This window comes from Mastomys coucha, unplaced genomic scaffold (genome assembly GCF_008632895.1).
Source record: "Mastomys coucha isolate ucsf_1 unplaced genomic scaffold, UCSF_Mcou_1 pScaffold3, whole genome shotgun sequence".
NCBI lineage: Eukaryota > Metazoa > Chordata > Mammalia > Rodentia > Muridae > Mastomys > Mastomys coucha.
The window spans coordinates 43,112,024-43,130,041 of NW_022196909.1; the positions used below are offsets into that span (position 1 = coordinate 43,112,024).

Genomic DNA, 18,018 nt, shown 5'->3' on the forward strand with positions numbered 1-18,018 from the left:
AACTGCATGGAGAAGGGCTTGGTGTTTGCCTCCTTATTTCCGCTGGACAGGTAAGGCGGCTGACAGGCAGGGTTTCAGAGGGTCCAGGCCCTGTGTCCTTGGCAGTTTTTGAACACTTTCAGCTGTGTCTCCTAATGAGAACACAACAGATACACATCCGAGCCAGCACTGCCTCCCCACAGTTTCTGTAGGCCCCAGGGGCCTGGACCAGGCACAGTGTGGCCTCGGACAGACAGCCTAGCTGTCCTGGAGAGGTACGCCAGCATCAGGCCTGCTTTCATTTCTGCGCCTCACAAAGGCAGGCCTTTCCTTCTGATCTCCTTGCTGTCATTTCAGTTTCTCTGCATGGCTCACTTCCGCCTCCTCTGTTCTGAGGAGCGGCAATGGGAAGGTTCAAAATGAAGCTGCGATGTTTGAATCCACAGCACGGAGGGAAATTAGGATCACTTCCTAAACTCGGGCACTAGGCAGGGATGCCCATTACTGTCCATTCAGTGCCATCCCAAGGCCCTGAGCCAGCCAGATGTCATGGATGCATTCAAAAGATTCCAAACCAACAAGCAAACAAGAGATAGCAAGGTGTCCAGCCATGACATCAATACCCAATAGTCACCTGCATACGGTGTGACTCCAGCAAGGGGCCAGCAATGTAAAGAGTGCGTTTTTTAAAAGTTGTTTTCCAAAACAACAAAGATAATAAGGGCCCCTGGGAATAAGGGCTCAGGGCACGGACCATTACAGTGCTCACCAGAAGGCTGCTCTACAGGGATGGAGGGTGGAGAGTGGACTTAAAATTGCCACAGGAACATGCAGCATACAAAGTGCCCGGGCTTACGTACTGTGCAGCTCTCAAAAGACACAGCACAGAGAAGAAAGACGATATCTGATTAGAGTTAAAATACCTGCTCCTTAAAATAAAATGAAGTAAAAAGATGAATGAACTCAAGCAGGAACGGGATCAGTGAGCAAGGACAATGACAGATATCCTGAGGATCCAAGAAAGCACGTATAGAAAATCAGGCAGGAGTCAAATGTAAGCAAAGGTCACAGCAGATAGCAGGGGAGGCCCAGAAACATCACAGAGGAGAAAGCACGGCCAGCCAAGGAGCACGCATGGGGAGCACATGGGGAACACACAGGATGAACACACAGTAGGAGTACACAGGGAGAGCACACGGGGAGCACACAGGGGGAGCACACAGTAGGAGTACATAGTGGGAAAAACAGGGAGAACACACAGGGGGAGCACACAGGGAGAGCACACAGTGGGAGAAACAGGGGGAACACACGGGGGAACACACGGGAACACACAATGAGAGCATACAGGGGGAGTACAGAGGGGGAGCACACAGTAGTACACAGGGGGAACACACAGGGGGACTACACAGGAGGAGCACACAGGAGTACATGGGGAGCACACAGTGGGAGTACACAGGAGGAGCACACAGGGAAAACACATTGGGACAGGCACAGGGGAAGCACACACACACACTGGGGAAGGGAGAGAAACAGAGGAATATACAGGGGAAACACACAGAAGTTACACATGGGGGCCAACGATACAGGGAGCCCATATCCCGGGCACAGCACTCCACCATATTCTATTTGCAAAGGGCAATAGGCACTGTGTGCGCAAGAGCACAAAGTCAGTCTCGAGCTCACTGACCCATCTGAGGCATTGACATTGGGTTCTCAATGGCCACACACATTTGCACAGGACACATGTACAGAGCTAGCTGACGGGAAGGGGACCTAGCTGAGGACCCGTGTGCAAACATGTGGTCCTGCCTGGTAAAACATCCTCTGCAACCACCCCATCTTTACATAGACCACAGACAGGGAAGTCGTCATTTCTCACCTGGCATTCATGCTCAGCCCCATCCTCTGTCCTCGCATCCTCAGAGGGAACCTAACCTGCTCTCAGAGGGCATGGGCAGACAAAGAAGAAGTCCTCAGCTTGTGTGTGCACAGAATCATTTGCTGTTTCCCTTGTGTATGTGTATTCTAAAAGGACGCCTTGGTCCATTCCACGGACTCAGTCACCTTTTCTCAAGAAATGAGGATGGGAAGTTGGTGGCTCACCAGTGGGCCTGAGGATGGACAACAGTTTTGCTGACCAGGCAGAGTCCACGCTAAAATAGAAATTTGCACCAAGTCCAGATTTCAGGATTTTTCTTGGAAGAACAAGAACTAGTAACTTGGGTCCTGTGACTCCTTGGCCACGTATGGTTGAGGTCAGGAACTGGAGGTCAGGCGAGCCAGGCCTTGTTTGGCACAGCCTGGCCGTCTCACATCTCACACCTACACCTCACTTCCTCCCCTTGCTGCCTGAAGCCTTGTTGGAATGTGCCCTTAAAAGCTCCACCCATACATAACTTTACTCAACAAGAAAGAAACAGTCTACAGCCAAACTGTCAGCAGCACATAGACTACAATGTAGTCAGGGCTCCAGGAAAATGAGTGCCTAGAACCTAGGTTGTGGTTCCCCAACCACTGATGGAGAGAGCTTTGCGGAGGGTGTCAGCCAGCCCTGCCTCTCAGCCTCTCTAGTGCGCTTGCTCCTGACTCCATGTCAGTACAGAACTGTGGGGTTTTTCTCTACATGGTACTTTTTTTTTTTTTTTTTTTGGTTTTTCAAGACAGGGTTTCTATGTATAGCCCTGGCTGTCCTGGAACTCACTCTGTAGACCAGGCTGGCCTCAAACTCAGAAATCCACCTGCCTCTGCCTCCCAAGTGCTGGGATTAAAGGCGTGTGTCCAGCGATCTCTGTGATTTTGAAGCCAGCCTGGTCTACAGAGTGAGTTCCATGTAAAGAAACCCTGTCTATATACAAAATAAAAAAGTTACTAAACTTGAAGCTGGAGAGATGGCTCAGCAGTTAACTGAACTGGCTGTTCTTCCTAAGTTCAGTTCCCAGGATCCACATGGCAGCTCACAACTGTCCTTACTTCAATTCCCATGGGTCCTTTGCCCTACTCTGATGTCCACAAGCACCAGACATTCACACAGTGCACGGACATACATGCAGGCAAACACTCAAAACACATTAGGTTACTAAACGCTGGCATTGGGGGTATGGCTGGTAGAATGCTTGCCTAGCATGCACTAGTCAATGGGACATATGTCCCTCCTGTGCCAGCATTTCTCCCCCAAGAAGCGCACCCAGGCTAGAAAGACAAAGTTATTAAGCTTTAGGCTTCATTTCTGATGTGGCCGGAGCTTTGCCACTCAGGCGTCTGTCATCTGTGGTGATGAGTGGGGCCACATGACCAGGGGGCTCCCAGGTGAGGGAGGAGCCCAGCGCACTCTGCAGGCAGCCTATGGAACATGGGCCCTGTGGGCCTCCTAGCTTGAGGCTCTCTGCACGGGCCTGGCTGAGCCTTCTCCTCTGCTGAGATTCTTCCTCATTCGGCCTGCTTCCCCGCCAGCCCAGCCCCCTTTCCCAGACCTGCCTGGGGCTCACCCCAATGAGGCTCCCACTCAGCATCTTCCCCAGGGACCTCTTGCACTCTAAGCTTCATTGCGGCACCCGTTTCCCACATAACTCTAGCTGATCCGGTCTTCATGTAATGATCTGCCTAGGCTAATGAACCTCGAAGGCAGCTTAGATGTTAAGAGTGCGTGCGCTGTCCTTACCAAGGGCCCAAACTGCCTCCAAACTGCCTCTGGCAAAAAAAAGAAAAAAAAAAATCTCAGCAATCTCCCCACAATTTTTGATGGACTCTGGCTGCTTCTTTCTGTGTCTCTCTCTAATAAAAGGCAAACCAGTTCACCCAATTGATCGCTCCAATACACTGGAACAATGACCGAGATCAGAAATCAATTGTGTGTGAACCCACACAGAGTCAACACACAGCCTCTCACAACAAGGAAGAAGATCCAGTGAGCACATCCCCCAGTCCAGTGCCACTTCTGGCAGGCACACACATGGCTGTGGCTTCAATTGTCACGTGGGAACTTTGAGTGCTCTACAGCAAGAATAGCCTTTACAAGTGACACCAATCTGAACACAAACGTGTGTGAAGAGCTAATCACTTGATATGTTTCAGAAGTGTGAATTTTTCACGTCTTGTATGGTCTGAGCAACGGGCAGCCCGGAGGACAAAACTGTAGCTGGAGATTCAACGGTGTCTGAAATCTAGACCTGCCAAGCCAAGACGCCTGCCCAGGGCTGCCAATCCCATTCTCAGCATCGGTGTCACCGAGAGACACTCCTTTCTTTGGTGTCTCTTTGAGAATTAAATGAGGTTGTATATAAAACGGGCACGGTGGCGGTATTCTCTATGGCAACAAGATAAGCAGAGCAGAGGCAGGGGCCGGGGAATGTCATGCTGCATGAGGACCACAGATCCCAGACACCCATGTAAGGAGCCAGCAAGGCAGCTCAAACCTGTAATCCTGGCCCTGGAGAGGCTGCTTAGCAGTAAAGAGTGCTCACTGTGGGCTGGCGAGATGGCTCAGGGGGTAAGAGCACTGTCTGCTCTTCCGAAGGTCCTGAGTTCGGATCCCAGTAACCACATGGTGGTTCACAACCACCCGTAATGAGATCTGACGCCCTCTTCTGGAGCGTCTGAAGACAGCTACAGTGTATTAAGCCGGAGCGAGCGGGGCCGTCCTGAGTTCAGTTCCCAGCAGCCACATGATGGCTCATGGCCATCTGTACAGCTACAGTGTACTCATACACATAAAATAAATATATAAACCTTTTAAAAAAAAAAAAAGCTGGGCAGTGGTGGTGCATGCCTTTAATCCCCTTTAATCTCAGCATTTGGGAGGCAGAGGCAGGCAGATTTCTGAGTTCGAGGCCAGTCTGGTCTACAGAGTGACACCCTGTCTCAAAAAACCAAAAGAGTGCTCACTACCCTTACAGAGGACCCAAATTCAGTGCCCAGCAGCCACGGGTGGCTCACAACCACCTGTGACTACAGCTCCAAGGGAGATAGGTCTGGCAACCACTTCTGGTCTGCATAGGTACCTGGGCATACACACACATATATACACACACATGGTCAGTACAGAAAGAAATCTTTAAAAAATAGGAGGGGGCTGGAGAGATGGTTAAAAGGTTAACAATGAACACTGGTTGCTCTTCTAGAGGGCCAATTCCATTCTCAGCACCCACATGGTGGCTCACAATAATCTATTACTCCAGTTTCAGATCTAGTGCCCTCTTCTGGCTTCCTCCAACACCAGGACAAGCATATAGTGTCATTACATATATGCAGGCAAAGCACTCACACACCTAAAATAAAAACAAATCTTTCTTAAAAACAAGTAAGAAGGGCTGGAGAGATGGCTCAGCAGTTAAGAGCACTGACTGTTCTTTCAGAGGTCCTGAGTTCAAATCCCAGCAACTACATGGTGGCTTACAACCATCTGTAATGGGATCTGATGCCCTCTTCTGGTGTGTCTGAAGACAGCGTCAGTATATTCATATACATAAAATAAATAAATCTTTAAAAAAATAAATAAATAAGAATAAGAGAGTGATGGAGGAAGACAGCCAGTATTGACCGCTGAACATATGGCCCCACCCACATATATGCCCACACAGGTACACTGGCACACTAAATAACTAAACTTGTTTTTTTGTTCTGTTTTGTTTTTTGAGACAAGGTTTCTCTGTGTAGCCCTGGCTGTCCTGGAACTCACTCTGTATACCAGGCTGGCTTTGAACTCAGAAATTCGCCTGCCTCTGCCTCCCAAGTGCTGGGATTAAAGGCGTGTGCCACCATCACCCAGCTAATAAACTTGTTTTTAAAGCAGGGACAAATGTAATATCAGTGTATACTATCGAATGCTCCAGTCAGCAAATTGTTAGAGGAAGAACACCCTTAGCCAGCCAGTAGTGACAGGGAGACAGAGGGCCAGCAGAGACAGGGAGACAGAGGGCCAGCAGAGACAGGGAGACAGAGAACCAGCAGAGACAGGGAGACAGAGAGCCAGCAGAGACAGGGAGACAGGGCCAGCAGCAGCTGGGAGAGCCCATGCCCTGCAGAAGCTCTCTACCACACTACTCTATACCCACTGCCACTATCATTTATTATGGCTCTCACCTCCACTTCCCAAAAGGAATGGAGACACTGACCATTAATGATGCATGGCTCCTGGGTCACCGAGGGACAGGGCTTTGGGCCGCTGGCACCCTGCTCCAATTGAGAGCACCTAGCTTCAGCTTATCGTTCTAAGTGATGGAAAAGCCCTCCAGCCAGGAAGGAGGCTTCTGTCGGTCACATCCTGAAAGACATGAATGTGCAAACCCCCCAACTCACACCTACTGACATCTAAAACATAGCCTGCCTGTGTCTCTCCCATCCACATGTGTGAGAGAGAGGTGGCCACTGGGCAAGGCGCCCAACTAGGCTAGTAGCCAGTCACAGGTAGAGCAGGACCCACAGATCCCATCAGTCTGCCTCTCCATCCGTACCACTAGAGCACAGATATGCACAGATATGCCCAGGTGACGAGCGTACGCTGCTGGACTTTGGCTGACAAACAAGACGGGAACATGTCGGACTCTAAACAAAGCAGCAAGACTGTCCAAGAGAGATCACTATTGCAGTGGCCTGAAACAGAGCATCTCGAAGTTAATACGCTCAAATTAACCCTGCAGTCACTACGAGGTCATTCTAGAAATAACCCCACTGTTCAGTTACTCGCTTTACAAATCGGAGGGAAAAAAGAAACATCGACGGCCCCAGTATTCTTCAGTTAGCGGATGAAGATTATCCCCCACGAAGTCCCTGAGCGAATGTTTGACAGAACTCAGCACAGCCCTAGGACAGCAGAGACTTCTCAATGAGAAGACTAAGTGGCATCCGAGCTCATGTCCGACAAGTCAGCAAGATGCTGCCGGGCGAATGTGGCCAACCATGCCCAGAGACAAAGCTGTTCAAACCTTGCCACCCACAGCATGAGATGGGAAAAATCACAGAGGTATGCACAAGGCATGTGCATGTGGTTCAGAGTCTGTCAGTGTTCGAGGGATGGGAGAGTAGTGGGGGATACACCCAAGGAGTGTAGGGAAAGTGGCCATTGCTCGGACAAGAGAGAGAATAGGGGATGCCAAGGGTCCAGCACTGGATCTGAAAAGCAGTGACACTGCAAAGCCATAAGTCAGAGAAGGGAACACGCATACCCTTAGTACCAGCCCCATCTTCTGAGAGGGACGTGGAACTGGACCAGTTAACCAGCGCTGACTTGTCAGGAGTGAGCTTGGATTGACCCCTGAAACAACAGTCAACTTCCATCTTTGCTCATGCCCTACTATAAAAAGATCTTACTATGCCCTTTCTGCCTCCAAGTGGGCCAGAGACGAAGTGTACAGAGTTTTACTACCCTGACGGGGCTTGAGAAAATCCAAGTCCCTTTGTTCTTCATTTAAATTCTAGCTGTGGCAATTTGCGACACAATCCAGGACAAGTCGCTAGCCCTGCTCCTCAGACCCTAGGGTGGTTCAGAGTCTGTCAGCACAGGGCGGCAGCTATCAGCCCCAGAAAAGAAGTAAACAACTCCACTACTGTGGTAGATGCTCTTTTTGTGACTTCCAAAGTAGATCGGTTACTTTTTGTTCAGTTGCCCCAGTCCCCCCCGAGAGCACACAGACACTATCCTTCCCAGGTGCTGGGCCTGTATCTGGGAGCAGCCTAGGGTGAGACAGAGACCTCCCTTCATCTCCAGCATCCCTCCAATCTTCCTTCCCTAGGAGATACGGTATTTAACCCACTTCCCACCAACTCCACAGTCAACTTCTAAGACCTGGACCTTTTGCCGTGCTGCTGTACAGAGAAACCCAGGTGGGGGCCACACACAAGGCCTCCAGCAGGTCCAGACATAGGTAGGTCAGCCATCCAGCTGACATCCACCTGCTGAGCAAAGCCACTCTGAGGAGCACACGCCACCAAGACCAAAGAGAGGCTGGCAAGCAACTGCCTTTGGAAACAATGTAAATTACAGAGCACAGAGCATGATACTAGGAATCAATCTTATAGGCTAACTCCTAAGGTGCGAAGGAGTCCTGCTTACCTCATAAAAGGAAGGGACAGTAAAGAAGTGGTCAAAGTGACCGAGTGCACAACCCACAGAGACCCCTTTGAAAAGGGCACAGTCCATTTCCCAATGTTATCGAAGCAGAAAGGGCTGCTCCACTCAGTTACAACAGCTACAAACCCAGCACCCCCAACCGGCACCTATGCCCAGTCCCAGAATCCAAGATCTTGGCTCTGGACGAGTCATTCCAATCTGTCTCAAATCCAAGTAGCCTTCTCGTTTCCCAGGAAGAAGAACCCAGTCTCTTAAGTATTCTCTTAGAGAAGACTTTCCACACACTGCTTTACAAACTTAGGTCTGAAAGGCCATTTCTAAAATCATTTCCCTGTGCCCTTAAACTTCTCTCAAAAGTGAAAAAGGGAAACCCGCATTATATTTTTCCACCTAGCTTAAGGGCTCACAATCCTCCTGTCGTAGGTACCTGGGGGTCAACTGCTCCAGGGCTCCTGGTGGCCCACCGTGGACAGGTGTTTTCCTCCAGAGGCTCTGGTTACTGAATGACCCCGGCGCCTGAGTGAAACGTGGAAATTCACAGTCGGCCTTTGGTCTCAATGCCAAAGTCAAAAAACAAACAAAAACAAAACAAAAAAAAACCTCGCACCTTCCACCAGGGCGTCCCACCTGCAGCCCTCCCTCCTCGTTGAGCAAGCAAAAAAGTGAAACTAGCCCATAGAGCCCCGAAATCAGGCATGGAGCGCGGGGGGGGGATCCCCCCAGTGCCAGGAGCCGAGCAAGGTTCCCCCCCCCCGTAGAGGGGCCCCGAGGCCGCCCAGGCCCTCTCACCCGGCCCCGCATCCCCATCGCTCCCCGATCGCCCTCATCCCCAGGCCGCCGCGCACCCCGCACCGCCCCGGCGGCCCCGGGCAAGGCCGCACAGGAGCCGGGCGGGACCCGGAGGCTCCGGGCGCCGCGCTCTCCAGGCCGCGCGCCCCCGCCGAGCGCAGCCGGCCACTGCGGCGGGGCTCGGCGACCGCGGGCGGCGGCCGACCTCGGGCGGCTGGGCCGGGCTCGGCGCGGCTCACCTGCACTCCACCTGCTGGTCGCGGTTCTCGCGTCGGCGCGCGCGCGCGGCCTGGGCCCGGCCCGGCCCTGCGTCGGGGCCTCAGCGAGTGCGGCGCCCGCCGCCCCGGGCCCCCATCGCCGCCCTCCGCCTTGGCGCCGCCGCCGCCACTTCCTGTGCGCGGCGATCCCACAGTTCCGCCGGCGCGGGACGCCGGCCGCGGGGACGCGGGGGGACACGCGCGGACGGAACGCGCGGGGGAGGAGTCGCGGCCCGCGACGCTGCGGCGGGCGCCTCGGCCAACGGACGGCCGGCCGGCGGGCGGGCGGGGGAGGGGACGCGAGGGGCGCCCCGCGGAGAGCAGTCCTCCACCCTCCCGGGCCAGCGGGGTGTTCCTAGATCCAGCCGGACCTCCCTTGCAGCCGCCTGCGGTCCTCCCGGAGTCCCACCGGGGTGCTCCTGGGCCCAGCTTGAACGCCCTCTTTCAGCCCCCTGGAGTCCTTCTGGGGTACTGCGGTGTTCTCGGGCCCAGCCTGGATCCCCTTGGCCCTCTGAAGTTCTTCGGGGTGTTCCTGGGCCATACCTGGCCCTCGATGGTTCCCTGGAGTCCTCCTGGGGTACCTCCCCCCAAAAGTGGGGTATTCCTAGGCCTAGCCTGGATTTGCCTCCCTTCCCTTCCTGGAATCATTCTGAGCCTCAGCCTAGACAGCCCCCTCCCAGCCCCGGAGGACCCCTTGAGACCCAGGATGTTTTGATGGCTCAGGTTAGACTCTCCTTCCTTCTGAGACTTCCTAGGGGCTCCTGGAAATTTATTAAACTCCATTCCCCTTATCCTCCTGGACTCCATTCCCAACGCGCCTCCATCCCCCCTCCCCCTCCATCCCTGCCCCCAAGTAAGGATCCCATCCTGGAATCCTGGAGGAATGTCCCCAGTGTCTGGTGAGGCACCAGGATAGCTTTTCACTCCCACGTGCTGTACCCTTTGATTTATTTATAGTTGGCAACTGGCTAGCAACATTGTATCCACATCCGACCCAGGAGGAAACCTCAATTAACTTAGTCCAGGGTCTTCCTAGGGTCAGCCTTGGGTACCCTCTTCCCTAGGCAGCCTAATCCGGCCATAGTGAGTCATCAGATCTGAGGACCAACAGCTACCTGAGCCTCCCTCCTCCACCAGGCAGGAGCTGACTCTAAAACAGGCCAGGAAGGATTGTGCAGGCTCAGGTGCTGCAGCCTCAGGATTGGGCCATCTGCACACCACTTGAAACCCCGGGTGGCCTCATGCCTGCTCAGGCCTTGGGATCCAAGCCCTACTTTCCGAGTTCACTTGAAAACGACGTAGGCCATCTACCACGGGGCAGTCTGCCTACCTTTAAAAGCGTCTGTTCTGGGGCGGGCGGGATCTCTAGTAACAGCCAGGAGAGCTTGTGTGTTCCCACAGTGTCAGAACTTACTGAGTAATAAATCTCCAGGTCTCTTCAACTACATAAGCTGCCGTGACCACTGGCAAACAGGTTCTTTCACTCCAACCCGATCTTAATTACTAACTTTAATAGCTCGTCACACCACCAGACACCTTTAACAGGTTACAAGGGTGGCTTACAGAAGAGTTGAAGAGGCTGTATGACTCAGCCAGGCTGCCTGGAAGGCAGAGACTGAGCTGACAGAGGAGAGGAAGGGGGGAATGTTTAAGCCTGGGAAGGGAGGAGAACCCCTTAGCCAGAGGGGTTGAAGTTTCTCAGCTGAAAGCTGTATCTCTGCAGACTTTGCTATAAGGATTGCCTTCACTGAGCCAAGGTTCCTTTTCTCCCATTAATTTATTCACTTTATATCCCGAGGGCAGTCCCCCTCCTCCCAGTCCTTCCTCATACAGTTCCTCTGTCCACTCCTCTCTCCTCTTCTCCTCTGAGAAGGAAGACCCCCTCCCCCCCCCCGGGTGCCAGCCTATCCTAGCACATCAAGTCAGTCACAGCAGGACTGGGCACATCCTCCCCCACTTAAACTGTACAAGACTCCTTTTTAAATATTTCAAATAGGTTGAAATAACACTTAAGGCTGAAGTGTGTTTAACCTTTGAGTTTAACCAAACACCTTTCCCAACAGTGACCCCATAATTTAGTGAATTTCACAACTGAGATTATGGATTCTGTCTACAATCAATACACAGGCAATTCCCATCTACTCTAGCTAGCTCAGAAAGGATTTCTGGGACCCTTTTGGCCCAAGCCTGTGATTCCACCTGGCCCTCCTCCAGCATTCAGGACAAAGAAGCAGGTGAATCTCTCAAGTTTGAGGCCAGTTTGATCTACAGAGCAAATTCCAGGACAGCCAGAGGTATACAGAAAACTGTTTCCTTATCTTGGAAAGAAAGAGGGGGAGAGAAAAAGAGACAGAGACACAGAAAGAGATAAAAAGAGGGATTCCTAGAAACCCTTTAAATGTGCAAGCACTAAGATAGCTCAGGCCTTCAATTCCAACACTAAAAAAGGATGAGGCAGGGGCATTCCTTCAAGTTTGAGAACAGTCTCAACTACAGAGTGAGAACTTATCTCAAAAAAAACCCCAAAAAACAAAAAAACTTTTTTTAAAAGATTTATGTGTATGAGTACACTGTAGCTGTACAGATGGCTGTGAGCTAACGTGTGTGGCTGCTGGGAATTGAACTCAGGACCTTCTGCCGGCCTCACTCACTCCTGCCCCACTTGCTCCAGCCCCACTCACATTCATGTAATTCACTGTAACTAGCTGTCTTCAGATGCACCAGAAGAGGGTGTCCGATCTCATTATGGGTGGTTGTGAGCCACCGTGTGGTTGCTGGGATCCGAACTCAGGACCTTCGGAAGAGCAGTCAGAGAGCCATCTCTCCAGCCCAAAACACTTTCAAATATAAGTTGGGAAAACATGGCCAAAGTCATATCCATGACTTTTTAATAACACAAGTCTCTCCAGGTTAGTGGAGCACTTGGGAGGCAGAGGCAGGCAGATCTCATAAGTTTGAGGCCATCTTGGTCTACAGAGTGAGTTCCAAGATAGCCAGACCTACAGAGAAACCCTGTCTTGAAAAAAGAAAAAAAGAAAACGGAGACTTTCAGTCTTGGCAGTTGGATTCAATATGGAGGAACTCTGGTCACCTCTGAACCAGGCACTTCAACATTTCTTCAGTAACCTGACTTTTATAATTTCCAAAGACAGCCTACCCCTACCAAAAGAATGGGTCACAGAGAAATCTGCCAGGCCAAGGATGGGCAGGAATCCCACAAACCCAATTCCTTTCTCTTTCAAAACAGGCACTCTGTTTAGACCCCAAATTTCCTATGCCTGGACTTAAATAAAAACTAGAAACAGCCTGGGGCCTAGGCACCCATAGCCTTAGGAAAGGCTGATTACCCTTCACAATAATGTTTTTTATGTTGGGCGGTGGTGGCACATTCCTTTAATCCCAGCATTTGGGAGGCAGAGGCAGGTGGATCTCTGTTTGAGGCCAGCCTGGTCTACAGCCAGGGCTATACTGAGAAACCCTGTCTTAAAAAAAACAATAATAATAATGTTTTTTATGTGGTCTGGCCTTAGTCTAATCAGCTTCTTATAAACTAGAAGATAGAAACTGGAAATGGCTCAGCAGGTAAAAACACTCGCTGTACATCCTGAGGACAGGAGTTCAAATCCTGGAACCCACCTGAAGGTGGAAGAAGAGAAGCAACTCCACAAAGCTACCTACCCTCTGACTTCCATTGACTTTACCATGACATGAGCCCTCACATACAAAAATAATTAAAATTTGAAAAATGGGGCTGGAGAGATGGCTCAGTGGTTAAGAGCACTGACTGCTCTTCTGAAGGACCTGAGTTCAAATCCCAGCAACCACATGGTGGCTCACAGCCATCCATAATGAGATCAACGCCCTCTCCTGGAGTGTCTTAAGAGAGCTATGGTATACTTGCATATAATAAATAAATCTTTAAAAAATAATTTGAAAACCGTTAAATTGTAAGATGACCACAGACAAAATAGGAGGGACTCAGCTGTATGTCCTCCCACTCCTATGGCTCAACAAACTATAATTTTCTTTGTTTGTTTGTTTATTTTCTTTTCGAGACAGGGTTTCTCTGTGTAGCCCTGGTTATCCTGGAACTCACTCTGTAGACCAGGCTGGCCTCGAACTCAGAAATCCGCCTGCCTCTGCCTCCCAAGTGCTGGGATTAAAGGCGTGCGCCACCACTGCCCAGCCAATAATTTTCTTTTTCTTTGTGTGTGTGGTATGTATGTGTGTGTGTGTGTCTGCATGTGTAGGGGTTTGCATGTGGATGCATACATGTGTGTGCACATGCAGATGGGAGTCCCAGGGTTGATGTCAGGAATCGTGCATCGCTCTTCCACCTCTTTGATGAGGCAGGCTCTCTTAAACCCAGAGCTCACAGATATGGCTAGTCTTACCAGCCAGCTTGCTCTGGGATCCAAGGTTGGAATCATAGGTCGTGGTTACCTGGTATTTCCATGGGATCAGAACGTGTGTCCCCATGCTTTCTCAACAACTATTTTACTCATTGAGCCATCTCCCTAGCCCATTTCTCCTTTAAATTTTGTATTTATTTTGTGTTTATGTGTGTGCATGTCAGGGAATGAATTTGGAGGAATTCATTTTCTCCTTCTGGCATGAGGCTCCACTCCCGGGGATCAAACTCAGGTCATCAGGCTTAGAGGCTCCACTTCCGGGGATCAAACTCAGGTCATCAGGCTTAGCCACAGCTGCTTTTTTTACCCACTGAGCTCAATTTCTTTTAAAATACAGGGAATGGAACTAGATTGATAGTTCAGAAGTTAAGAACACTTTAAACCTTCTACAGAGGATGAGAGTTCAGTTCTCAGCACCCACATCAGGCAGCGCATGACCACCTACCTCTATGTAACCTCCAGTGCCAGGGGAGGGCACCTTCCGGCCTCTGCAGGCCCCTTGCATGAACACAGACACACACACACACATAAATATAAATAAATCTTTTTGTTAAAAAAAAAAAATCAGGGAGCTAATCTGTTAGGTAGATTTAATGAATCTAAGTACCCAGTCACATTTTATGAGCCAGCCAGGAGACGAGCCTGAGACTTGGTTCATCCCCAGAGCAGCTGGGATAGTCCTTTGTCCCAGACCCTTAGGTGCAGGTTGTTCTATACGCTCATGTTAATGAACTAGTAACGAAAAAAGGTAGGGAGTGGAGGTTTGTCAGCTTAATTGTTTAGTTTTTTTTTTTTTTTTCCCAAACAAAGTTTGCCTTCACAGCTCTGGCTGCCCTGGAGTTCACTCTTTAGACCATGTGGGCCTCCAATCCCCCTGCCTCTGCCTCCTAAGTGCTAGGATTTAAAGGCGTGTGACACCACCAGCCAGCTCACTAATTGTTTTCGTTTTAAATTCTGGAGAGTTTCTCGTAACCCTGCCCCACCCTGCCCTATGAACTTTCTTTTGGTTTGTGGTTTGGGTGGCAATTTGCAAAGAAATACATTGTCAAGTGACATTTGAAATACAGGTCACTTTGAAAGCTCCGTCCAGTCACTTCCTGAATGGCTGTTTGGTTAGTGTCCTGGATAGCTTTATGTAAACTTAATACAAGCTAGAGGCATCCAAAAGGAGGGGATCTTTCTCAATTGAGAAAATGCCTCCATAAGATTCAGCTGTCAAGCCGGGAGGTGGTTCAGCACTTGGGAAGCCGAAGTAGGTGGATTTCAGAGTTCAAGTCCAGCCTGGTCTACAGAGTGAGTTCCAGGACAGCCAGGGCTACACAGAGAAACTCTGTCTCAGAAAAAAAAAAAAGAAAAGTAAAGAAAAGAAAAGAAAGAAAAGAAAAGAAGGAAGAGAAAGGAAGAAAGAAAGAAAGAAAAAAAGAAAGCGAGTGAGCCACAGTGAACAAGCCAGTAAGCATCACTCCTGCACAATGTCTGCTTTAGCTCCTGCCTCCAGGTTTCTGCCCTGCTTGCTTTTCTGTCCTGGGCTCCTTCAATGACGGACTAACGTGGAAGTATAAGCTACTGAATAAACCCTTTCCTCCCCAACTTGCTCTTTTGGTCAGTGTTTCACCACAGCAATAGAAACCCTAACAGAGACAATTAGGGAACTCGAACACTGATTTTGCTTGCTCTGGTGGCAGACCACTTGGCTTCCTCTTTAGATGGGTAACCCCCATCTCCAGGTGTGAGGCATGAAAGTATCTGGATTCATCTGGAGTCACTTAGCACTAGAGGATGAATTATGCACATGACCCAGCAGGAATTTCCCAGAAACCCCCATAAATTTCAGTGGAGATCACTCAAGCATTTACCCAGATTCAAATTTCCTAAAGACCTTAATGCTGGGGCTGGAGATGTAGCTCAGTTAGTGGAATATTAACCTAAAATGCCTGGAGCCCTGACTGCATTTCCCAGCACTGCATAAACCTAACCTGGCAGCTTCGGTCTGAACATTCCTTCATCTTGAAGGAACTGGAGTGTGTAGCTTTGTAGGTTCCTGGGGATTAACCAGTATAACAAAAGCACTATTTTTTTCCCCCTTTGTTTTTTCGAGACAGGGTTTCTCTGTGTTGCCCTGGCTGTCCTGAAACTCACTCTGTAGACCAGGCTGGCCTCGAACTCAGAAATCCGCCTGCCTCTGCCTCTCCCAAGTGCTGGGATTAAAGGCGTGCACCACCACTGCCCGACTCAGAAGCACAGTTTGTAATGCCAGAGCATATGTGAGGACAGTCAAAGGTTTGGGTTTTGGGGATTTTTGTTTGTTTGGTTGGTTTTGTTTTTTAAGGTGGCAAAGTAGTAAGACTGGAAAACAGAGATGGAGGAGTTGAAGTCAGAAGATAGTTAAAGGGAACCTCCAGATCACTGTCCTGCTGAGCAGCTCTGTGAATAAGGGACTGCCAAGAATAGATCCACTCAAACGGCAGGCGCATCAGCCACGTCTAAGAACCAGATGTTCTTGGCTTCGATTACTTCGAAAAGGGTCCCAAGGGTAGAAGGAGCCCTCGCTATGTTAGGTCACCAGGCTGTCAACTTGTGTTTTGACTGTGACCGAGTTTACCAAGTTGTTCATACGAATCTTACAGTTGGGAACTCAACAAGGTTCAGCTCAAATGTCACCAATGCCTGGGCCATAAGCATGGCTTGTTTCAGCTTTAGAGTTTTCATTTGAAATGTCTTTAAAAAAAAAAAAAAGTTAAGGGGCTGGAGAGATGACTCTGCGGTTAAGAGCACCGACTGCTCTTCCAGAGGTCCTGAGTTCAAATCCCAGCAACCACATGGTGGCTCGCAACCACCTGTAATGGGATCCGATGCCCTCTTCTGATGTGTCTGACAGATAGAGTGTATGCATACACACAAAATAAATAAATCTTTTTTAAAAATTTAAAAGGAATACTGGAGACTGGAGAGATGATTCAGCAATTAAGCATGTACCTGAGCTCTGTTCCCAGTACCCAGAGGCAGGAGGCTCACAATCTCCTGAAACTCCAGTTTGAGGGGATTCAATGCCCTCTCCTGGTCTGTGTGGGCACATAACACAGTAATAATAATAATAATAATAATAATAATAATAACGATAAATAAAACTTGAGTTTACTTTTGTGTTTTGTTTCTAAGACAGGTCTCATGTAGCCCAGCCTGGCCTGGAACTTGAACTTGAACTTTCTGGTCCTCCTGCCTCCTCTACTCCACTGAGTGCTGGGACTTCAGGGTGCATTGAAACAGTGGCCCAGAAGCTACTTCTGCTGAGAAGCAGGGACGCCACACATGAGCCTCTTCCTCGGCCACCAGATCACCGCCCCCTTCCTTCCTCTCTCACACTTGTCTGGATTTGGGATGGCAGGCCTGTGCCACCTCCACCAGCTGAGAGTCAGGGATCCTGATGTCCCCTAAGTCTAGACCCTGAAGCCGATGCAAATGACAAGACACACCCCCACGGTCCACCTGCCAAAGAACAAAGTTACAAAAGGTTCTCTAAGGGCTAGTGTGGGTGGGAATTCTACTTCCCACAAACCCAATTTTTCTTTTTTCTTTTTTTTTTTTTAAATAGGGCCTCATTGAGGCCCCATTTTCTTCTACTTGGGCTCAAATTCAAAACTTATCTGGGCCAGGCGATGGTGGCGCATGCCTTTAATCCCCCCAGCACTTGGGAGGCAGAGACAGGCGGATTTCTAAGTTCGAGGCCAGCCTGGTCTACAAAGTGAGTTGCAGGACAACCAAGGCTACACAGAGAAATCCTGTCTTGAAAAAACCAAAAAAAAAAAAAAAATCTGGAGTTAGCCTAAGGCTCAGGTTCCCTCCTCCTCACTTCCTGGAAAGCTCGGTGTGCCTATCTTTTGTGGGGGAGATATCAGACTGGCTCCTCCATCACCTCCTCCACTTGGCCAAACTGATAATAAGTCCATTGTTCCTTACCAATTTCTTTTGTTTTTGCTTTTTTTTTTTCTCAAGAGGGGGTTTCTCTGTGGAGTCCTGGCTATCCTGACACTCCCTATCTAGACCAGGCTGGAAATCCCACCTTCCTCTGCCTCCCAAGTGGTAAGATTATAGAGGCAGGTACCCATACACACACCCTTCCTGGTCTCCTTCCAGCCATTACCAGTTTTTGTTTCCTAGTTTCTTGTAAAATACAAGAAAACCATTCGGAAATGTTGATGAATCTATGCGCCAGTTACATTGTTGCTTTCCACAGTGAAGGCGTTGGGGCCACAGAGGCGGCTGAACCAGGAGAGTCACCCAGACAACAGAGGGTAGCCTCGAGTTACCTAAAAGTACACCCACTCCCTGAGCTGCTTGGCAACCTTCCACGAGCAAGAGGATTTGAAATCTTCCTGGGAACCCAATCTTTCTAAAGCCTTCACCTATGTGGCCATTCTTAGTAATCCAAACTCAAAGACAAAAATTCCCACAGGCACCTACTGTGGGTGTGCAGGTGTGCTGCCTTAGAGCCCCTCCTCCCTACCCCCCGGCCTGT

At 50.0% G+C, this 18,018-nt stretch overlaps 1 protein-coding gene across 2 annotated transcripts in view; it reads right to left on the minus strand.

Moving 5' to 3' along the window:
- Agpat3 (1-acylglycerol-3-phosphate O-acyltransferase 3) overlaps positions 1 to 9,242 on the minus strand; it is a 91,194-nt gene extending 81,952 nt beyond the window's left edge. The window contains exons 1-2 of one of the 2 annotated variants that reach the window (XM_031348756.1): positions 9,073 to 9,242; positions 8,472 to 8,560 (exon numbers count right to left, since the gene is read on the minus strand). The gene's annotated coding sequence lies outside the window, so the exon portion shown is untranslated. The remainder of the gene's footprint in view (positions 1 to 8,471; positions 8,561 to 9,072) is intronic. The other variant, XM_031348755.1, reaches the window with a different exon arrangement.
- Positions 9,243 to 18,018: the final 8,776 nt, after the last annotated feature.